We start from the raw sequence: 23,513 nt of genomic DNA, 5'->3' as shown, positions 1-23,513 counted from the left end.
TGATATTGAGTTTTATTGATATAGTATCTAGGTTTGTTTGGGACATTATCTTCCTTTGTTTTCTTATATTGGTCAGATATCAGTGGGACTCTGTGATATTGCAGATTTCCTCTATTTGCTTATAGTGTCCCTGTAGATTTCCAGTGTATCACCTCCCAGCCTTCTTTAGCCTGAAGTCTTGGAATAACTTAATAATGCAGTACTTCCAAAGAAAGCTGTCCCTAGCCCGCTACTGGTTCCAGGTCTTGGAGCTGGCTCTGTGTGGAAAGACTCTCATTGGGGGGACTGCTCCGAGAAGCTGGCCGTTTGGGAGGAGCCCACCGCTGGAGTACCCAGGGCTGCCTGGAGAAAACTCTAGCTGCCCTGCCCTACTCTAATAAGCCACCTGAATCCAGACCTGCTGCCCGGGCTGAGCTTCACCAGGTGGGAGAGACTCACCCCGTGGTTCTATTTTAGTCTGAGTCTCTCAATGCCTCCCCTTCTTGAATCCTGGGTTCTGGAGCCACTGGAGACACAGTCGCCCTCTAGTCTGCCATCTTGGATCGCCCTGTGGAAAAAGCCTGTGGCCAGAGTGGGGCAGGGCCACCTGGAGAGGTCTGGCTGCCCTGCCCTGGTCCCAGAGGCTGCTTGTGGGTCAGAGCTCTCCACTAGCTTGGGGACTTGTGGCTGGCTCTGTGTAGAAAGGCTCTCATTGGGAGGTCTGCTCCGAGAAGCTAGCCTGGAAAGGCACTTCCCCCCGGAGGGAGCCGGGCTGCTTGGGGAAGTCCCTGGCTGCCCTGTCCTGGTCTCTGAAGCAACCTGTGTGCAGGCCGGAGCTCGCTGCATGCTGGCTCAGGGAATTGGAGCTGGTTGTGTGCAGAAAGACTCTCACTGGGGGGCCTGCTCCGAGAAGCTGGAGTATATGGCCCTGTGGGAGGAACCCACCTTTGGAGTGCTCAGGGCTGCTGAGGGGAGACTCTAGCTGCCCTGCCCTACTCTAATAAGCCTCCCAAATCCGGGTCTGCCACCCAAGCCGAGTTTCACCAGGTGGGGGAGACTCACCACATGGTTCTATTTTAGTCCAAGTCTCTCAATGCCTCCCCTTATTGAATCCTGGGTTCTGGAGTGACTGGAGATGCAGTCACCCTCTAGTTTGCCATCTTGGATTGCTCCGTGGAACAAACTTATTTTTGGTTTTTAAGTTGGCTTGGTTTCTCCTTTGAGTGGTTTTTCTCTAAGGTAATTCCTCCCTTTACTGACCTGCATTGTTGTTTTTCATTTCCTCCTCATGGAATATTTTGTTGAGAACATTCTGTAGTGCAGGCTTTCTATTTATAACTTCTTTTAACTTTTATTTATCATGGAAGAATTTTATTTCATCTTCAAATCTGAAGGTTAGTTTTGCTGGGTATAAGATTCTTAGTTGACAGCCGCCTGGGAGGCCTGGCGAGGCTGCGATGGAGGCGGAGGCTAGTCGCCCTGGGCGGTGCGCGGCCCCAGAAGTCCGTCCTCCCCATTAGACGACAGGCGGTGGAGGGGAGGGGACAGTCAGGCAGGCAGGAAGCAACAGCTTAAAAGGGCTGCCCACGCTGAGTCCCTCCTCCCTCAGTCCCAGGCCTCTGAGCGCACCTCTCCTGCGGCCCCTGGCTTCTACTCTCCGCCATGTACTGCCCCTTGAGAGAATCACTGCTGCTGTCACGCGCCAGACCCACTGTGCTGGGCTCGGCCGTGTTGCTGGGCTGGGCCTCCCCATAACCCAGGTTCAGGCCGCCCGCCCGGCGCCACTACAGTGAGGCAGCGGCGGACCAGAACACGACCCCAACTTCTTCAAAATGGTGGAGGGCTTCTCCGACAGTGGCACCAGCATCGTGGAGGATGAGCTGCTGGAGGACCTGAAGACCCAGGAGAGCGAGGAGCAGAAGCAGAACTGGGTGCGAGGCATCCTGCGAATCATCAAGCCCTGCAACCATGTGCTGAGCCTCTCCTTCCCCATCCAGTGTGTCGACGGTTCCTGGGAGGTCATCGAGGGTTACCGGGCCCAGCACAGCCAGCACCACACGCCCTGCAAGGGAGGTATCCATTACAGCACTGATGTGAGTGTAGATGAAGTAAAAGCATTGGCTTCTCTGATGACTTACAAGTGTGCAGTGGTTGATGTTCCATTTGGGGGTGCTAAACCAGGTGTTAAGATCAATCCCAAGATCTATACAGATAACGAATTGGAGAAGATCACAAGGAGGTTCACTATGGAGCTTGCCAAAAAAGATTTTATTGGTCCTGGCATTGATGTGCCTGCCCTGGACATGAGCACAGGCGAGTGGGAGATGTCCTGGATCGCTGATACCTATGCCAGCACCATAGGGCACTATGATATTAATGCACATGCCTGTGTTACTGGTAAACCCATCAGTCAAGGAGGCATCCATGGACCCATCTCTGCTACTGGCCGTGGTGTTTTCCATGGAATTGAAAACTTTATCAATGAAACTTCTTACATGACCATTTTAGGAATGACACCAGGATTTGGAGATAAAACATTTGTGGTTCAGGGGTTTGGTAACATGGGCCTGCACTCTATGAGGTATTTACATCGTTTTGGTGCTAAATGTGTTGGTGTTGGTGAATCTGATGGGAGTATATGGAATCCAGATGGTATTGACCCAAAGGAACTGGAAGATTTCAAATTGCAACATGGATCAATCCTGGGCTTCCCCAAGGCAAAGGTATATGAAGGAAGTATCTTGGAGGCTGATTGTGATATACTGATCCCTGCTGCCAGTGAGAAGCAGTTGACCAAATCCAATGCACCCAGAGTCAAAGCCAAGATCATTGCTGAAGGTGCCAATGGACCAACCACTCCAGAAGCTGATAAGATTTTCCTGGAGAGGAACATCATGGTTATTCCAGATCTCTACTTAAATGCTGATGGAGTGACAGTATCTTACTTTAAGTGGCTAAAGAATCTGAATCATGTCACCTATGGCCAATTAACCTTCAAATACGAAAGGGATTCTAACTACCACTTGCTCATGTCTGTTCAAGAGAGTTTAGAAAGAAAATTTGGAAAGCATGGTGGAACAATTCCTGTCATAACAACTGCAGAGTTCCAGGACAGGATATCGGGAGCATCAGAGAAAGACATTGTGCATTCTGGGTTAGCCTACACCATGGAGCATTCAGCCAGGCAAATTATGCGTACAGCCATGAATATAACCTGGGCTTGGACCTGAGAACAGCTGCCTATGTCGATGCCATTGAGAAAGTCTTCAAAGTGTACAACGAAGCTGGCGTGACTGTCACATAGATGGATCTTGGTTAGTTAACCTCACCACCCTCTTCACCTATAACTTCTGCTGACCCATCACAAGTTTACATGTAACTGCAGAAATCTTTCTCTCATGACTCATTAAACAATGGACACTGTTCTCAACAAGTCAATCTGTTCAGCCCCTTAAGAAGAAAGAAATTAAGTTTAGGGGATCTGTACAATCTGATGAGTATGAAAGTAGAAATCACCTATTCCAGAGAGCCATTTAGGCACTTTGCTTTTAAATAAAATGTCTTTTGCCTGACTGTGCTGCCTTGCTCCAGGGCTCTTCCCAACATAGTCAGTGCTATTACCAGGGAAAGCAGTCAAGAACAGTCACTCAGTTTTGCTCTGGACAAATCTGGGACATACTATAACTTGGACACATGTGAGAATTAGAGATATTGTTTTCAGAAAGTAGCATGGTCCTCAAATGAGTTATTGATATTACATCTGCATAATAACTCAATTTTACAAGCTGCAAACAAAAATAAAAGCTGTCTCATATGCATTTTATTCTCATAGAATAAAATAAGAACATGCTACTGCAATAAAATTGCCTTGAATCACTTAATAAGCCTAACCTGACTCAAGTAGTGAATGCCTATAAACATAGTAAATGAAGAAACTAGTATTTTTATATCATAAAACAGTATCATTTATAGCTTATCAGTTATGTATTGTCCGGCAAAAATAAAAAGCTTGATGGAGGTCTGTCTTCATACCCAGAAACATTGGAGGCTATTTTTGTTAAAACTATCAGAATTTGCTAACTACCATTAGGATACATAGTCCAAAGAGTTTGGTAACCTCTTTATCATATTAGTTAATTGTTCTTCCCTTTTGAAGATATATTGTGTTGACTAACTGAACCCTAATTCAAGTAGTGTCCCAAGAAAAACCACTGGGCTCCCCGTTTGAAGTCCAGCTGACTCTGATCTTTGCTGGTGGCCACAACTCAGACTGTGTCCTCTCCTTCTGGAGGCTTTGCATTCTGCACCCAGCTTCATTAACAGCAGGCTGAAAACAACATAGGTTCTAGTGTTTATAGAGTTTTTTGGCCAGGGCCTTTTGAGCAGTAGCGTCCCAATAAAGTACTAGATATTTATGTAAGAATGAGCACTTTTTTTTTTTAACAATAATGCCCTTTCACAGATTTCTAACTACTTTGTAACTGCCTGACTTAACCTGATGAAAAAAGCAGTTATTAAAAGTCTACCTTTTCCAAAAAAATTCTTGGTTGGCAACCATGTTCTTTCAGTCTTTGAAATACGTTGTTCCAGGCCCTTCTAGCTTTTAGAGCCTGGGTTGAGAAGTCGGCTGCTAACCTTTTGGTCTCCCCCTATATGTAATCTGATGCTTTTCTCTTGAGGCCTTCAAAATCCTGTCTTTATTTTGAATGTTAGGCATTTTCATTATAATGTGACTTGGTGTGGATCTGTTGTGATTTTGTGCATTTGGTTTTCTGTAAGCCTCTTGTATTTGATTTTCCATTTCATTCTTCAGGTTTGGGAAATTTTCTAATATTATTTCATTGAATAGGTTGTTCATTCCTTTGGCTTGTATCTCTGTGCCTTCCTCATCCCAATAATTCTTAAATTTTGTTTTTTCATGATGTCCCATAGTTCTTGGAGATTCTGTTCATGATTTCTTAGCATCTTCTCTGTTTGGGCAACTTTATTTTCAAGATTAAATATTTTGTCTTCATTGTCTGAGGTTCTGTCTTCCAGATGGTCTAGTCTTTTGGTGATGCTTTCTATTAAATTTTTTATTTGGTTTATTGTTTCCTTCATTTCAAGTATTTCCCTTTGATTTTTTTTGAGAATCTCTATCTCTTTGTTGCAATGATCTTTTGCTTCCTGCAGGTGCTCTTTCAGCTTATTGGTATTATCTTTCATTGCCTGCATTTGCTCTCTTATCTCATCCTTTGCTTCACAAATCATCTTAACCATGTATAATCTGAAGTACTTTTCTGACATTTCTTCTAACATCCTGTCATTGGATTCTATTACTATAGAATCTAGATTTGTTTGGATCATTTTCTTCCCTTGTTTTTTCATGTTGTTCATGTATCTTCCCCTCTTGCAGTGCAGATCTGGGGTATTGCAGATTTCCCCCAATAGGCTTATAGTGGTCCTATAGGTTTCCAAAACCCTTTCTTTAAGGGGACATCAATATTAGCAGTGCCCAATTCAGACACTATGCAATCCTAGACCAAATGTCCCCTATGAGGACAATAACAAAATTGTCATAATAAACAGAATGAGTTAAAATATTATCTTCGGTAAAACAAACAGATTTGCAATAAGGTCTTCAGTTTCTAATGGAAGACAAAGAGGATGCAGAGAAATGTAGGATGTAGCTGTTAATGGGATAAGAAAAGAATATACAGAAGTTCTAGATAATAGAAAGTGTGAGAGTATAATCAAAAGAAATTGGATATTAGCATGCAAAAAAGGAAGAAAGAGACTCTGAGGGAACAGGTAAATGAAAGGAAAAGAGAGCAAGAAAAGAAAGTAAATAAATAATTTTTTCAATAAGGAGAAAATAGAAAATCTATAGTATAACAGTTATATAGTAAAGCAATCTCCCAGTCTTCAGTAGCCTGATGCATGAGAGGTACCTGACAATGAGTGTCAAGCCTCCCGCAGGCATCTAACAATGGGATTTGCCCCACCTAAAGATCAGAAATAAGGCTTCCAGGATTATCCAAGATGGCCACTCTGGCTTCAAAATGTGTTGGCAAATGGGGAGCTGCAATTCAGGGTGTGGACGTGGTCAGCTGGAGGTCCTGGAGGTGGGATGCAGTTGGTCAGGCAGGGGTCCTGGAGGTCCAATGTGTTTGGTGTGGTTGTGGGATCCTGGAGGCCAGGTGCAATCAGTCGGTCTTGGGTCCCGGTGATAGGGCGCAGTCAGTTGGTCTGGGGGTCCTGGTGGCAGGGAGTAGTCAGTCGATGTGAGGGCCCCAGAGGCAGGGAGTGATCGGTCGGGCTGAGGGATCCTGAAGATGGGGCTCAGTCAGCCCAGCCAGGGGGCCTATGGGGCCTGGCTGTTGTCTCAAAATGGCGGCAGCCACATGTAATCATACCTGCAGGTACTATGACAGTGAACTTCCAGGCAACAGCAGGAAGCTGGTGCTCCACTGGCAGTCAGCGATCAGTTTGCTGACTGTTGTTGGACGATCGGGAGGTGAACCTCGTGCTTTGGGTGATGGATAGGTGTAAGGCAGGTGATGGACAGGGGAGAGGCAGGCAAGTGGAGGATGATAGACGCCTGACAGTGAGCAATCTGCACTCAAAAAAGGCATCAATATGATGACAGACTGCAGTTCATCACAGCAGACAAATGGGGTAAACAGCAGGGAATCGATAAGCAGCAAAATCTGCCTCACGGAGAAACAGATATCCTCTGATTGAAACCGGAGTTATGGAACAACAAGGAATGCAACCTCCTTCTAGTCCACCATCTTGGATCTCTGCAAATAATGTTTTATTGCCTCTTGGTATAAGAAACCCTTTGCTCCTTAAAAATGATATGTTGAAACTTTAATTCTTAAATCAGCCCCAGCATTTTGAGATCAGTCTTTATTAATAAAACTGCTCTCTCCAATTAGCTTAAAATTTTAAAAAATGCTTTATTTACTGGTCCTGAAGTCAAATTTGTTAAAAAGGATATCGATATGCTGTGTTTCAAGGTCTGTCTTAAGAAGCTTTGCCTAAATTTTGATCCTAACCTAAGGTGCTTGAAACTTATTAACATGACCATTATGAAAACAAAATATGTAGTGTGTTTTAGTGGAATTAATATTGTTTCACTAAAAAAAAAAAAGAAATGGCCCCAACAGAAATGAAAAGTAACAAAAAGTAATGTTCAAGAACTCATGCATATAATTTTTGAAACAAATGGGTCTTAAGTATTGATAATCCCCAGTGGCTATATGACTGTCTCAAAATTCCACAGACAAGTATACCTTCTGTATTTATTAGTTAAATAGAAAATGCAAGATGGCTAAATGTGGACTTGTGTATCTTTTTATATATTGCTTAAAAGATTATCAATATTTAGGAAGTATTAAATTATAATGATATGTTTCCTACTCCACCCTTACTTCTAGGAGGCTCAGAGTTAAATTTGATGCTTTGTTCAACAGTGTTAACTTTGTCATTTCTTTTTGCTTTAATCTATGCTTCTACTTCTATGATTTTTATCTCAGTGTTCAGTTTATTTTTATTTTTAATTAGAGCATTATAATTATCTATAGTAGTTGGGTTTATCATTTTTAAGGAAAGAATTATTTCATTGGATTCATTTTGACATAATATAAAATCTTGGAATATAATTTGCTCTTGTTCAGTCACCTGGACTTACCCTTTATCTTCCCCCACACCCTTCCTTTTCCCTTTTCTCTAATCTTTCTGCTATTTCCCTATATGTTATTATTTTTTTTACTAGTGTGTATACATGATACTGAGATTCACTATGGCATATTTATACATGTACAAAGGAAAGGTAGTTAAAATTCATTCCACTGTTCTCCCTTATTCCATCCCTTCTCCCACACTGTCAATCACCATCATCTAGTCCACTGAACTTTCTTCTATTTTGATGGGATTTCCTCCTCCTGTTTCCTTTCTGTCTCTTCTTCCCCCAGGTATTGTGGACTTTCATATCTGAGAAAACATTTAACCTTTGACTATTAGGGACTGGCATATTTCACCAAGCATGATTGTCTCCAGTTCATTCATTTACCACAAAAGCCATAATTTTATTCTTTTCATGTCTGAGTAATACACCATTGTGTACATATTCCATATTTTCTTTATCCATTCATCTGTTCAAGGGAACCTAGTTAGGTTCCATAGTTTACTCTTGTGAATTGTGTTTCTATCTTCATTGATGTGGCTACCTCACTATAGTATGCTGATTTTAAATTTTTGGGATATATAGCAAAGAGTGGAATAGCTGGGTCATATGGTGGTTCCATTTCTAGTTTTCTGAGGAATTTCCATTCTGTTTCCAGAGTGGTTTCACCAATTTGCACTTCCACCAACGAAATATAAGTGTACATTTTTCCCCACATCCTAATAAACACATTATTATTTTTAATTTTGATAATTGCCCTTCTGATTGGAGTGAGATGGAATTTCTATGTAGCTTTAATTATCATTTCCCAAATGGCTAGAAATGTTGAAGATTTTTTCAAATATTTTTATTCTGTATTTTGTTCTGTTGCCCATTTATTAATTGGGTTATTTGGAATTCCAATTAATGCTTTAAACCATTAGAAAAAATACATTCAAATGGGTTGAAGGTACAATGTTGGCTATTATGATAACAATAACAATAAAGATGAAATAAGATATATGATCAAAGTTGACATTCTAGTTACTCCAAACATTCTTATTGAATCTCCCCAATTCATAAAGTACACAGTGCATCACTGAGTTGCAGTATAAAGCCTCATGATGATAATATGCTATCACTTTCTGGATTATAATATAAATTTATTAATTTAGAAGGAATTACCTTGTTAAAGCTAATTTCTATGAACTGAGATACATTGGCTAGCTAACAATACCTCAGGGTTATTCAGACAAAACAAAATTTTATTAGAGTTTTAGCAGAGACAATAAGAGAACAAAATTAACAGTTATATCTATTAGCAATTTCAAAGAAAGAATAACTGAGGCAAGACCACCATCCTATCCCTTCAATTTTAATTTTTCAAGCTATTTTCACACATTATTCAACATGGGTATATGTTTATCTCAAGCTCAGTCCTAAAGGTCAGGTAGTGAAGTATGGATCTTACTTGGTCGATTTGACTAACTTGCCCATAGATGGAGTGGGAAGGTAGAGAACATTAACACTGAAAGAAAGAAACTACTGGGCAGATGACAGAGGAAGCAGCTACCACTCACTCACTGGTTATAGAGAACTAAAAGGATACAATATGTTTCTTTCTCACTTTGAGTTCAACTTCCATTTCTTCAAGTTTATGTCTCATTTATTGTGGACTTAGACTCCAGCTCATCATCTTAACCCTACAGCCCAGAAATTGTGCTTCAATTCATTCAAGTTATTTATGTGTACTTTCAAAGACAATTTTTAATTTTTGTTTCTTTGCTTTTCTCATTTAGAAGGGTAAAAAGAAGAAAATAAAAATTTAACAAGTATCATTATTGACAATTCACCAAATTATGTACTTATGGAGGGACATGATAAAGTGAACTGTGATTGCATAAATTACATGTAAATATAATATTTTGAATTGTCACTTTTTAAATTTTCATGTTACTGCTTTTGTTCCTCTGCCTGGAGACAGAGAAGTAAAAAACAAATGAATAAATAAAATTTGTTTGAAAGTGCACACCATTTAATAGGCTTAATGAAGTGAAAGAAATCTGACTTGGTCAATAGCATAAAGAGCCAAGGTTTTCAAGCCCACAGTAAATGAGATGTAGAAATATGAGGATCCAAATAAAACTACAATATGTTTTGATACTCTGTCATGATCACTCTCTTCCCCTAAACTCTGGTCAAGAAGTCATCAAACCTCTTCTGGTCATAGCTCTAGGTGTGAAAAACATTTCTTACAGCACTGAGATCTCTACCTATGCTGTTCACTTCAACACAAGCCCATATTCATCACCAATTGTTTTTAATTATTGCATCCACAGGTCATTGCATTCATTCCCTCTGCTTCCTCCTCTTCTTCTTTCCTCTTTGGTTTTTCATTCTGCTTATTCTGGCAGCTGAAGCCCTCAGTGAACCTAAACTGCATGGTTCCTTGAAGGGTCTATATGCTGGGGAAGTCTGAGCAGCCCATTTACATGTAGCCACACTGCAGACCCTACAACCACCTAGAAGTTCTTACCCTTGATCTTTCCTCCAGATGATGCAGATCTGCTCAACTGTGAGCCCCCTTCTTCTTTTGTATTACTGACAAACCCCATCTGTATCTCATAAGACAGCCACACCACTCATTTGGATATGCATATTGTAAATGTTCTTAAATTTTTCCTTTTTCACTTGCTCTGAAGGTATAAGGAGCTTATTGTCCAAGTGCTTTGTAAGTTGGATATTTGAAAAGGGGGAGGAAGACTGCAATACCTCCAAATTCTGTACTAGAGGCATCTTAGAGGGTCCCAGTCATTGAACACCTTAATGTAGTTCATTGAGTTCTAGGAACGAAATTTTCAAGTGTAAGGAGAGAGGTTGGCCATGAGAATGGTCCTAGGGGGGTGGGCATGTGGAATGTATATACATGTACCTGTCATATTTGAGAACTGTGTGGGTGGTATGTCTCATCTGAAGTGAACCTGACAGAATTATGTGGAATGTGAAGTTGTGGTAGGTCTTGTGGAATTCTATGTGTGTTCTTGTGCATATCCAGTGAATAATTTAGCCATGTGTGTCCCTTTTTCCTTCATATTTCACCCAAAATCTCCACATTTTCCATCTACAAAGAAAATTAGGTTTCATTCTCAAGCATACAAACTTCATATGATTTTAATTCATTGCTGTAAAACCAGCTTCAAAATATATAATTTTCTTTCAATATTCCCTCATGTCTTAGGAGTCACTTTCATCATTAAAAGGAAAAAGTACCCTTAGAAAATTTATACCATTGATTATTATTCCCATTCCCTTAGAAAGATTTCTAATGAGAGGAAATATAATTTTTTAAGAAAATTTGGCATAGACCATCCATTATGCTGTGGCAGAGAGTGACTTAGTGTGTGTAGTCTGGTCCCAAACCACAGAGACCTGGATCATCTGAATCTTCTCTTTACTCTCACAATCTGGGCCCTCAGGAAAACCTCAGGAACTGTATAGAAAAACAGCCTTTTCTCTCTTCTTCCCTACTTCACTCTCTTCTCTTACCATTTTACTCCATCTCTTGTCCTCTTCTCTGCAACTAACTGGAAATTCTCCCTTCTCTCTTTTCCTTCAGGTTACCTCAGGTCCATAGAAGAGGCCAACACATACCCCTGGACTTCTTTGCAGGCTGGGGATTCATTTTTTTTAGATGTTTCTTCTTTTGCTTTTCCTTCATGGCCCAACTGGTTGGAGAGTTACTCTGAAGCTCAATTCTCAGAGAGGGAACTGAATTAACTAAGAATGCAATCTGTATCTTCAAAAATAACAATAAAATGGGCAGAGGCTCTCTGTTCACTAATCACTGTCTTGAGCAGTGCTGAGTACATCAGGTTTGTTATGATACCCGTTATCATGAAGGCCTCAGCAGTGTATTATGACCTATTGATGACATCAGTGAAGCTGCGAAACCCATCCAGCATTCTCAGTACTGCAGAATTGCTAAGCCCATCTCCTAAGTTATTATATTTTTTACATGGAATTTCTATGATAGACTTGAAATTTCAAACCTTGCACTTATTACCAAAACTATAGGGGACAATATGCATTAAACCAAAGAAATTCTTCTGTGCATCTAGAAATAATAAATTACTCAATCTTCACAGTGGTGAAGATATGGCAGTAGCAGAAACGGTCACACTCAGAATTATTAGCTTGACCATGAATCTAAGCAAACTAAGAGTTTATTTTCAAGGTTCCTTACATGGGTATGGTAAAAAGACTGGGATTAGCACTGAATTAATGTGTATTCAAAAACAGGATAACCAAGTATAGAAATTATGATTAGGAAAGAGAACACAAATTTTCAAGAGTTTTACAAATAGAAATAACTTCAAATACCATGACAGTGGGACAGAGTAAAGTGTAAAATGGGTTAATTTTTCATTTCCAATGTCAGAATTTAATTTATACATAGAATGAAATTTAAAAGTCTCTATTTCAGTATTTTAAAATTTTATTCTTACTACAGGGGAGATTTTAAGTATTAATAAATTAGTGTTCATGAAACATTTAAAGTTCAACACTGCTAGACTGTTTCATTTTTTATGACTTTTGAGAATTATTAAATTTTTATGATTTAAGGGCCTCATGTGCATATATGACTGCATGACTGATGTGATCCTACGATATGTACAATCCGAAAAATGAGAAATTGCAGTTCATTCATGTCTGAGCCACCGAAATGTATAAATTCGTTCTACTGTCATGTACAACTAACTACAACAAATTTAAAATATTTTTTAAAATAGCATGATTCAATTTTTAGGTCAAGATAAAGGAGAAGATAAGAAAATTTTAAATTGGGATAAAATAATAGAACATGAAGAATGAGCACTTGCCAGATTTCAGGAATGTTGCTTGTGATGAACTATGGTGAATGCTGTGGTCCAGAGGTTTGTGTCTCCCTAGAATTCATATGTTGAAATCCTGCTCCCCACAGTGGAAGGTAATGGGAATTGGGGCTTGGGGGAGCTGGTGAGCCATGAAAATTGTCCTCAGGGATGAGATTAATGTCCTTATGAAAGATGCATTAAGAGCAATCCTATACCTTCTGCCGCATAAGGACATGGTTGGACTGTGCCACTTACAAAACTGGAAGTCTACCCTCACCAGGGACAGTTCTACAAGCACCTTGATCTTGGAATTCTCATCCTTCAGAATGGTGAGAAATAAGTGTCTGTCATTTCTAAGACACTGGTTTTTATTTTTACAGCACTTATAAGATACTAAGATAAGGAGAGAGATGATGTTAAATGACCTCATCTGCCTCCACAGAAGAGGAAAAAGCATCATCTAAGAGAGAAAGGAGTACGGGAAACCAAACACAGCCATCATGGGCACGAGACCCTACCAAAAGTCAAATGGAGATAATTATAGGTTTTGCTAAACTTCAGAAGAGGCATGGTCATGATTGGTAAGACTATTTTCTGACTTTATCTATAGTACAGAACAGAGGAAATTATTCAAAATAAAATTCAGATGAGTACCAATATAGGCAGCAAAAAGAGTCACTGAGCCGCTTAGGCATTGTAGAGGTAGGATTATTACTTTACTTGAGATGTATCTGATGGCTTCTTCAGTAAAGGCAAAATATTTATTAATTTATTCAGACAAATAATTGGTTGCTATAATATTTGATGTATGAAAAATGTCTCATTTAAGGAAGAATACAAAGCAAGTTTGCGAATTCTGGTTCAAATGACAATTCTTTAGTGAGGGATAAGACCTTAGGTAAAACATACCTTCTGATAAAACCTTAGGAATAGTGTTCAAGGCTGGAATTATGGAATTATTTCATCAGCAGTCACTCTCAGGAGGCATTGATGGAGACATATGTGCATCACTTAATGTAAATTATAGTCTTTAATAATATTTATAAATATTTTTTACATCGAATCTGGTAAATCACTGGATTGTTTTTGCGTGTTTTGAAAAGGAACCAGCATTTGGCTTCCATTTTGTTACCCCAAAAAATTGTAAACCAGAGAGTTTGTGTATTCCCACCAAAAGGGACTCTTCCAATTAGTTATTAACTCCTCCAATGTGCCTTTTCATTTCCCAAGGCTACTTATATGCCATTCTGCTGGGGTTTCACAAGGCATTAGCCCAACAACAATTAATTTCTCATGTAACTCAATCTTCAGTTTTTGAGAAATTTCAAACATTTTCCCAAAGTGGCTGTATCATTTTTAAATTAATATGTTATTGATGCATTATAATTATACGTGATAGTGGGCTTTGAGTTATCGCATATTTATACATGCACATAACATAATTGGCCAATTCCATTCCCTAGAAACTTCCCTTTGCTTCCCTTCTCTCCTTCTGGTCCTCTTCTTCTACTCTAATGTTTCCATTCTAATTTCATGAGCTGCACACCCCCTTTATTCCTTTGTACTCTCTAGTTGCCACTTATGAGAGAGAAATCAAATAACCCTTCACTTTCTGAGTCGTGCTTACTTTGAATAAATCATTCAAGAACCTTCCAGGGGGCGGCTGCACAGTCTCCGGGATCCCCAGGCCTGGAGGGGGGTCTGCGCGCCGCCGGCTGGCTCTGCCCCCAGTCCAGTCCCAAGTCGGCCTCCCTCGGGCCAGCCCAATGTGACCGGGCCCAGCAGAGCCTGAGCAAGGAGCGGGTCCATCGCAGAGCCGGAGGGCGGGAGGAACATGACAGCACAGAGATGGTTTCACCCAAATATCACTGGTGTGGAGGCCGAAAATCTACTGTTGACACGAGGAGTTGATGGCAGCTTTTTGGCAAGACCCAGTAAAAGTAACCCTGGAGACTTCGCCCTCTCTGTTAGAAGAAATGGAGCTGTCACGCACATCAAGATTCAGAACACTGGAGACTACTATGACCTGTATGGAGGGGAGAAGTTTGCCACTCTGGCTGAACTGGTGCAGTATTACATGGAGCACCATGGACAACTGAAGGAGAAAAATGGAGATGTTATCGAGCTCAAGTATCCCCTGAATTGTGCAGATCCCACCTCTGAAAGGTGGTTTCATGATCACCTCTCTGGGAAAGAAGCAAAGAAGTTATTAACTGAGAAGGGAAAACATGGGAGCTTTCTCATACGAGAGAGCCAGAGCCACCCAGGAGATTTTGTTCTCTCCATCCACACTGGTGATGACAAAGGGGAGAGCAATGACGGCAAGTCCAAAGTGACCCATGTCATGATTCGCTGTCAGGAACTGAAATATGATGTAGGTGGAGGAGAACGGTTTGATTCTTTGACAGATCTGGTGGAGCATTACAAGAAGAATCCTATGGTGGAAACATTGGGCACAGTACTACAACTCAAGCAGCCTCTCAACACCACTCGGATTAATGCTGCTGAAATAGAGAGCCAAGTTCGAGAACTAAGCAAATTAGCTGAGACCACCGACAAAGTCAAACAAGGGTTTTGGGAAGAGTTTGAGACACTACAACAACAGGAATGCAAACTTCTCTACAGTCGAAAAGAGGGTCAGAGGCAAGAAAATAAAAACAAAAATAGATATAAAAACATCCTTCCCTTTGATCATACCCGGGTTGTCCCCCACGATGGCGATCCCAACGAGCCCGTCTCCGATTACATTAACGCAAACATCATCATGCCTGAATTTGAAACCAAGTGCAACAATTCAAAGCCCAAAAGAGTTACATTGCCACCCAAGACTGCCTGCAAAACACAGTGAACGACTTTTGGCGGATGGTGTTCCAAGAGAACTCCCGCGTGATCGTTATGACAACGAAAGAAGTAGAGAGAGGAAAGAGCAAATGTGCCAAGTACTGGCCTGACGAGTATGCTCTGAAAGAATATGGGGTCATGTGTGTCAGGAACGTCAGGGAGAGTGCTGCTCATGACTACACGCTAAGAGAACTGAAGCTCTCCAAGGCTGGACAAGGGAATACAGAGAGAACCGTCTGGCAGTACCACTTTCAGACCTGGCCAGACCACGGCGTGCCCAGCGACCCCGGGGGTGTGCTGGACTTCCTGGAAGAAGTCCACCACAAGCAGGAGAGCATCATGGACGCTGGCCCCGTGGTGGTTCACTGCAGTGCTGGAATTGGCCGGACAGGGACATTCATTGTGATTGATATCCTTATCGACATCATCAGAGAGAAAGGTGTCGACTGCGACACTGACGTCCCCAAAACCATTCAGATGGTGCGATCTCAGAGGTCAGGGATGGTGCAGACAGAAGCACAGTACCGGTTTATCTACATGGCCATCCAGCATTACATCGAGACACTACAGCGCAGGATCGAAGAGGAGCAGAAAAGCAAGAGGAAAGGGCACGAATATACCAACATTAAATATTCCGTAGCGGACCAGACAAGTGGCGACCAGAGTCCCCTGCTGCCTTGCACCCCAACGCCGCCCTGTGCAGAAATGAGAGAAGACAATGCCAGAGTCTATGAGAACGTGGGCCTGATGCAGCAGCAGAAGAGCTTCAGATGAGAAGAGCCGCGGGAACTGCAGCCCAGAACTAGATGTGGACTTTTACCTTCTCCCTAAAGATCAAGAACAGATGCAAGAGAGTCTACGTGAAGAATGAATTTGGATTTGGAAAGCTGGCACTGTAGTTGACTACCTTTTGATAAGTGAAATTTGCAACCATTTAAAGACCACTGTATTCTAACTCAGCAGTTCATTTCCTCAGATAAGAAGAAATCATCTCTACAATGTAGACAGTGTTATATTTTATAGAAGTTTGTTTTAAATCAAGAAAGCAATTAAAATTGTGCTCTATATTTTAGAGGTTATGGGGCTTCAAGTTCAAGTTATGGGCAGTTTTTTTTTTTTTTTTTTTAATAACCTTAACCAATTTGATGTTTTTTTTTTTTTTTTTTTCTTCTCTCTTTGCTGGGGACAATGGGACACTTGGAAAAAGAAATGACTTGGGAAAATTAACGGCATCTTGAATGGTGGGAACCATTTCACTCACCGTCGCCTGCTGTCTTAATCTGTTCTGTGTTGCCTACAGACCACCACGGACTGGGTGATTCTCAATGGACAGTGCTTTGTGTCTCCCAGGTCTGGAGGCCGGGAAGGCCAGGGTGAGAGGCATCTGTGGAGGGCCTCGGTGCTGCATCACATGCCGAGGGAGAGCCAGAAAGGACTGAGCCTGGTTTTAAAACGAGTCCACTCCCGTGATGACGTCCACCCTCTCGTGGTGGCAGAGTCCTGTGACCTGGTCACCCCTCACAGGCCCTACCTCTCAACACCGTTGCAGTGGAGATTAAGTTTCTAATGTGTGAAATCTGGGGACACATTCAGCCATAACCTTATCCCTAGTGGATAACTTGTGTTGGGGGCTTTTTTGTCTGTAAGACAGTGTCTGAAACTGTCAGAAGTTGACTTTCTACCTTCACATCACCATTAAAAAAAGTCATGGGGAAAAAAAAAAAAAAGAACCATCCATTTTCCTGTAAATGGAAAAACTTGGTCCACTTTACAGATGAATAAAATCCCATTGTTCATATGTACCTCAATTTTTTATCCATTCATCTGTGGAGGACACCTAGATTGATCCCATAACTTGGATACTGTGAATTTTGTGGCTATAAATATGGGTATGCATATATTGCTATAGTATACTGACTTAATACTTCTGGATAAATTGTAAGTGGTACAGATACTACATATGGTTGTTCTATTCCTAGTCTTTTAAGAATACTCCATGATTATTATCATTGGATGATATTATAAGACTCATTCAATTGTCTGCATTTCTCAGAAAGTTAAAATCCCTAAAGGGTAACATAGCATTTTATGTATTATTATCCTGATGCAAGAAATACAACCTAGGAAATACCATATAATCAGGCAATATTTTTAATTAAATTAAACAAACACAAGAATGTTAAAATAAATCACAGTAACTTTAATCTAAGGAGATAATTTCAAGCAAAAAATACAAAGAGGGAGCAGAATGACATACACTGGTAGGTTTTCGCGCATACATATAAATCCCAGATTACGTGTTGTTGCTTAAGGAGCTGGTTTCACATGTTATGTAAACAAAGTCAAATGTTTGATTTAAATATGTGAAATATTGTGCATCACCATCATCCTAATTAGGAACAAAGATCTGTGGCCAGTGGAACACAAAAATAATTCAGTATAGACAAATTCCGTTTCCATTTTTTTCTGGCAACATTATTTCAAAAGAGAATGGAATAAAAATACTTCTATTTTACAATAACTATGTCATTCAGGCATTAAATTTACATGTATGAGAGACATGTTATCATCATGGTGTGAGAAAAACATACCTTCAGGAATGTGTAACATGTACTATATCCATAGGAAGAAGAGAAGCATGGTAAGAGTCATCATTTCTGGCACATTGGTTATGTAACGTTCCTAGAGACACAGGTGCTTTCTCCTGATATGACTAGAACAACTAGCACATCTTTGTTAACCTCATTTCACAAGCAAGTGGATCAATAGACCCAGATACCACAGACAATGAAAGTGGCAAAGAAATTAGGGAATCTTATCAAAGTACTATACAGAAAGATGAAACTTCAGTAGATACTAAAGACAGTGATCTGTTGTTTTTTAAGTGTTTCTTTGTTACTCTGGATAAATGTTCAAGATAGACCTAACAATGTGGAAACTTTGGTCAGGAAGTACTTTGATTCTATGAGCAGGCTTGATCCAGAGATTTTTCACCCATTTATAGTAGAATGCAATCAAACTATTGCCAAAATTGATATTCAGAATATGGAAGGCATTAAAGGACTTGAAGATCAGCTGTATACCCTGGAGCAGGTGGTTGCTAGCGCTGGCCAGCTGGTGAATGAACAGAAAGAGTTCATGCAGGTGGTGTGGCTTTGTGATACTACATGTTGATCAAGATGGAGAAGTATTTCAAGCTTTCCTCTGCCTTGTAATAGAGTTGTTAGAAAGAGTTAAAATTGTTGAAGCTCTTAGTGTATTTTCCCAGAGGTATTGCTTAGCAGTTGAGGTTGTAAGGAGAAAAATGTTCATTAACACCTCAGGGAGTGGGCTGATGTTTTAGTGAAAGATAGAAAGCAATTGCATAAAGTTGAAAAGTCTAAAAGGGAATCCTTTGGGAAATTATTTGGGAAGTCTTTTATAAGAAACTGTCTGTTTCAGGGACTGGACTCTTGGCTCCCTTCCTTTTATAATCAGAAGCCTCAAAAGTGACTGAACTTCCAGATATTTCATTAAAAGATCACAGTTTTTTCAATCATTTTGTCCCTCAGAAGTTCAACCATTCCTCAGGGTTCCTTTACCTTGTAACTTTCAATTTCTACACCAGCATGTACATGCCCTACATAATTCGGTAAAGGCAGCACAAAGTTTGGATAAAATGCCAGAGACCATTACAGATTTACTGAATGAACAAAAGGCATCTGTGAGTCACACATTCTCACAGTCTTGGATTCTTCCTCATGAATAGAAAGTGTAACAGGAATTGAAACTACTACCAAGAACTCCTTCTCCATTCACTGTTGAGCATGCCTTATGTCCTTCAGTATGTCCCTTGGAAGAATTATCTCCAGATAAAACTGATACACATACAAATGGTTTTGTAACTATCCCTCAACCAAACATAGAACTATTCACCATGTTTCTGTAGACTTGAATTCATTAATGAAAGTCCTGAATCAAACTTTATGTCTGCTGTGAATGATTTTGTGATACAAGAAAATTTATCTTTTCCTAATCTTATAAGTGATCCACAAAGTCCAGAGGTGATGGTGGAATCACTTTATTCATCACTTATCAATGCAATAGATAGTAGACTATGTAGGGTAGAAATACATACGGTAAAGAGGATTTTGGAGATCATGCTTCTCTGAAAGTTCACATGGAAAAATGTAGAGTTGTTGCAGAAAACTCTCACTTCTCTATACAAACCATCAAGGAAGACCACTTCAGAACCTTTGTACAAAAGAACATTATGACTTCTCAAATTCTTTAAAATGTACAGCTTTGGATATAAGAAACATTATTGAAAATGTAAAATGTTCCCTGGAAATAACACAAAAAAGAAAAACATCAAAAAGTACTACAGCCTTTAAAAAGTGAATAGGAATTTAAGTTTGATGTAGTAATAGAGAAAAGTGAAGAAAATGAAAATGAAATTAAAAAAATTGAAAGGAGACTTTGTATACTTTGAAGAAGTTTTACAAAATAAAGACAATGAATTTGCTTTGCTTAAACATGAAAAAGAAGCTGTCATCTGCCTACAGGATGAAAAGGATCTGAAGTTGTTGGAGATGGAAGATATGTACACTCAAAACTGTGATATCAGCTGAAGCAGTCATGAGAGGTAGTGTTAGAAGACTTAAAAAGGTCCATGTTGAAAATGATGACAGGATACAGTTACTAAGGGCAGAACTTCAGTGCTTAGAACAAAGTCATCTGAAGGATGAGAGGACACACTGCATGTGAGCCAGACACCAGAGTTTGAGAAAGTTACGACAAACCACCCAGTTTCTTTGGAAAAACTGAAAGAAGAAAATCAACAAATAATTGTTCAGATACAAAAAATAAACAGCAACTGCAGGAATTAAAACTCAAGATTTCTGATTTGTCAGACATGAGATGCATGTTAGAGGTTGTATTTTCATTGAAGAAAGCAGAAACTGATGAGATAAAAATTTTGCTGGAAGAAAGAATGCAACTAGAGAACTTGAAATCTCTCCTTGAACAAGAGACAGAAAATTTGGGGACAGAAAATTTGGAAACAGAAAAAAGTAAATTAATCCAAAAGATTCAAGATAATAATGAAAATTATCAGGTGGGCTTAACTGAGCTAAGAATTTTAATGACAACTGAAAAAGATCAGTGCATTTCAGAGTTAATTATGAGACATGAAGAATAATCTAACATTCTTTTGTTTTTGTGGTGCTTGGGATTAAACTCAGGGCCTTGTGCTTGTGAGGCAAGCACTCTATCAACTGAGCTATATCCCCAGTCCAAGAATATAATATTCTTAAAGCATAATTAGCCACAGTAACATCTTTGCATCACCAAGCATTTGAAATAGAAAAAGTTTTAAAAGAAAAAATAGGTGAGCTTCAGAGTAAATTGAACTCAGAATTGAGTGCTCTTGGAAAACAAAAAGATGAAAAAAATCACCCAACAAGAAGAAATATATGAAACTATTATCCAGAACTTTGAGATAGTCAAAGAGAGTTTGGTCATGACCTCTGAAGAAGACAGAGAATCGTTAATTCAGAAGCTCGATTGTAAAAAAGATGAAGCTTTTCTTGCTGTTCTAAAAGAATTTAAATTGGAGAGAGAAGTTGTTGAGAAAGAGTTTATAAAAAGTTAAACATCTTGGGACTCAAATAGCACGTAGTCCTGCTATTGATTCTACCAAACAAGATTCTTCAAGCTTAGTTGCTGAACTTCAAGAAAAGTTTCAAGTAGAAAAAGCTGTTTCTAGAACAACCTAAAAAGCAAGAAAAAAGAAAGAATAAAGGAATCCAAAATGTTTGAACATCTTTGAATCTGGACAACAAAACAACTTTTAATACTGTTTTAAAAAGAGAGAAATCAAGAAAAGAAAACCTAGTAAATGATTTTATTGATAAGCTAAAAACTATAATGAAGGAGCACAAACAGGATAAAGATTTGACATAGTTATTTTCTGAATGTTGAGCTCATTTGCCTTAGGAAAAGAAAAAACTTGAAGTCAGTAAGGTGCATAGTAGCATTTTTTTCCTTCAGCTAATGTAACAACTGTCCCAGAACTTTGTGGAGCTTGCACCCCCAAACTCCCAGGTGAATCAGAAATGTTGGCCATGGAAACCAAGATGAAGGAAGAGTGAATTCAGCAATGGAGATCTGCATGATGTCTGTCAAAAAAAACTGTCCCTGTGCTTTCTGAAGAAAAACAGGGGTAATACTCTCAGAATGAACATTGTAGTTGAAGGAAGAAGAAAATAAACAGTTAAATCAAAGATTGATGTCACAGAGCACATCTTTAGTACGTTCAAGGCACTCTGAAAGTTAGCCACTGGAGATTTTCAGGTATGAGATCTGGTACTCATCATCCTAGATGAATGTCATGACAATCATGCATTATTTACTGTTAGTTCTAATTTATATTTTCTGCATTCAGAGTTTTTGACTGCTCTGGATCTCAAACCAGCTTCAGGTGCATCTAGATGACCCTGGGTACTGGGAAGAGTAATGGAAAAGGAATAACATTAAGTCAAAAAGGCACAAAACATGTGTAAAACTTCTTTGGGGACAAAGTTTTACAGAATTAAAGCCATTTCATGGAATAAAAAACTATAGCTTATGGAAGAAATAGCTTCATTCTGTGTCATTTCCTAATTTGTTCTACGGTGCTCATTAATCACTCCAAAAACAGCAGGCCATTTTTTTATACAAAAGTCATCATGATAATGTATTTCATTGGTGTACATCATTTACTTTTTAACTGGCTATATTTATTTGATAAATAAATTCATCAAAACCCTAGGCTGAATTTAAAAATAAAAAAGAAATTCTGTACATAGAAGAAATTTAATAACCAATCTCAGGAACTCAAAAATTATCTACTCTAATTTGAAGAGTAACCAAATAAAGGAGAAAGTGGACAAATTTGAACATTATCCATAAATCAAAATGACAGGAAATAATAAACATTTCTCTGTAAAAACAGTGAATGTAAATGGTCTCAATTCTGCAATTAAAAGACATAGGCTGGCAGAATGGATTAAAACACAAGACCCAACTCTTTGCTGTTTTCAACAGACTCACCTTACAGGCAAAGACAGCCACTGACTGAAAGGGGAAAAGATGGAAATTGATATACCATGCAAATGAAGTCCCAAAACAATCATGAATATCTACTCTCAGATCTTACAAAGCAGACTTCAAACCAAAATTAATTAGAAAAAACAAAGAATATCAGTTCATACTGGCAAAGGGAACAATCCAACAAGAAGATACAGAAGTAATATATATTTTTACCCAAAACATGGGTGTAAATAATTAAAAAAAAGAGACACTTCTCCAATTGAAGCCTCAGATATTCTTCAGTACATTAATACTGGATGGTTTGAAAACACATATCTTACTATTAGATAATTCATCCTGACAAAAGCTCAGTAAAGACTCTTGGGCATGAAAAATATTTTAAATCAAATGGACTTAACAGACTTCTATAGAATATCTCATCCAACAACAACTGAATACACATTCTCCTCAGAGGCTTATGGAATCTTTTGCAAAATAGAACATATTTGAAACCACAAGGCAACTCTTAGGAAATACAAAAAATAATTGATATGATTTCTTGCCTGCTATCTAATCAAAATGGAGGGAAATTAGAAATCAATACCAAAGAAACCACTGAAATGATATCAACACATAGATGTTAAATAACACATTTTGAAACAGTGATGAATCAGTGATAGCAGAAGTGAAGTGGTAATTAAAAATTCTTCTCCTCAAATGAGAACAATGACACAACATACCAGAACCTCTGAGACATTATGAAGGTAGTTATAAGAAGAAAGTTTATAGCCATAAATGCCTGTATACAAAAATCAAAAAGATCCTGAATAAACAACCTAATGATTCATCCCAAGGCCCTTGAAAAAGAAGATCAAACCCATTCCAAAATCAGTAGGCAGAAGGAAATAATTAAGATTAGAGCCCAAATAAATTGAGAAGAAATAAAACAAAGGATCAATAAAATAAAGAATTGGTTCTTTGAAAAGATAAAAAGTTTGATGAGCCCTTAGCTGACCTAACCAAAAGAAAAAGAGAGGAGACCCAAATAAGTAAAATTAGAGATGAAAATGGGAAATCACCAGACATCACAGAAATCCTAAGGACCTCTAGGAACTATTTTG

The 23,513-nt window shown here is 39.1% G+C and overlaps 3 pseudogenes across 3 annotated transcripts in view; all 3 read left to right on the top strand.

The window, feature by feature from the left end:
* The window catches only part of LOC306663647 (RB1-inducible coiled-coil protein 1-like), a 262,272-nt pseudogene extending 239,539 nt beyond the window's left edge, over nt 1-22,733 (top strand). The window contains exons 2-3 of the transcript in view: nt 18,228-20,570; nt 20,648-22,733. The product of the transcript in view is annotated as an RB1-inducible coiled-coil protein 1-like (transcript). The remainder of the gene's footprint in view (nt 1-18,227; nt 20,571-20,647) is intronic.
* LOC306663675 (glutamate dehydrogenase 1, mitochondrial-like) lies at nt 1,642-4,406 on the top strand (annotated as a pseudogene). Its single transcript has one exon. The product of its transcript is annotated as a glutamate dehydrogenase 1, mitochondrial-like (transcript).
* On the top strand, nt 14,292-16,966 carry LOC306663668 (tyrosine-protein phosphatase non-receptor type 11-like; annotated as a pseudogene). Its single transcript has one exon. The product of its transcript is annotated as a tyrosine-protein phosphatase non-receptor type 11-like (transcript).
* Nucleotides 22,734-23,513: the final 780 nt, after the last annotated feature.

This window comes from Sciurus vulgaris, assembly GCF_902686455.1.
Source record: "Sciurus vulgaris genome assembly, chromosome: 6".
Taxonomy (NCBI): Eukaryota; Metazoa; Chordata; class Mammalia; order Rodentia; family Sciuridae; genus Sciurus; species Sciurus vulgaris.
Note: the sequence above shows the minus strand (reverse complement) of the source record. Positions and strands in the feature narration are given on the sequence as shown.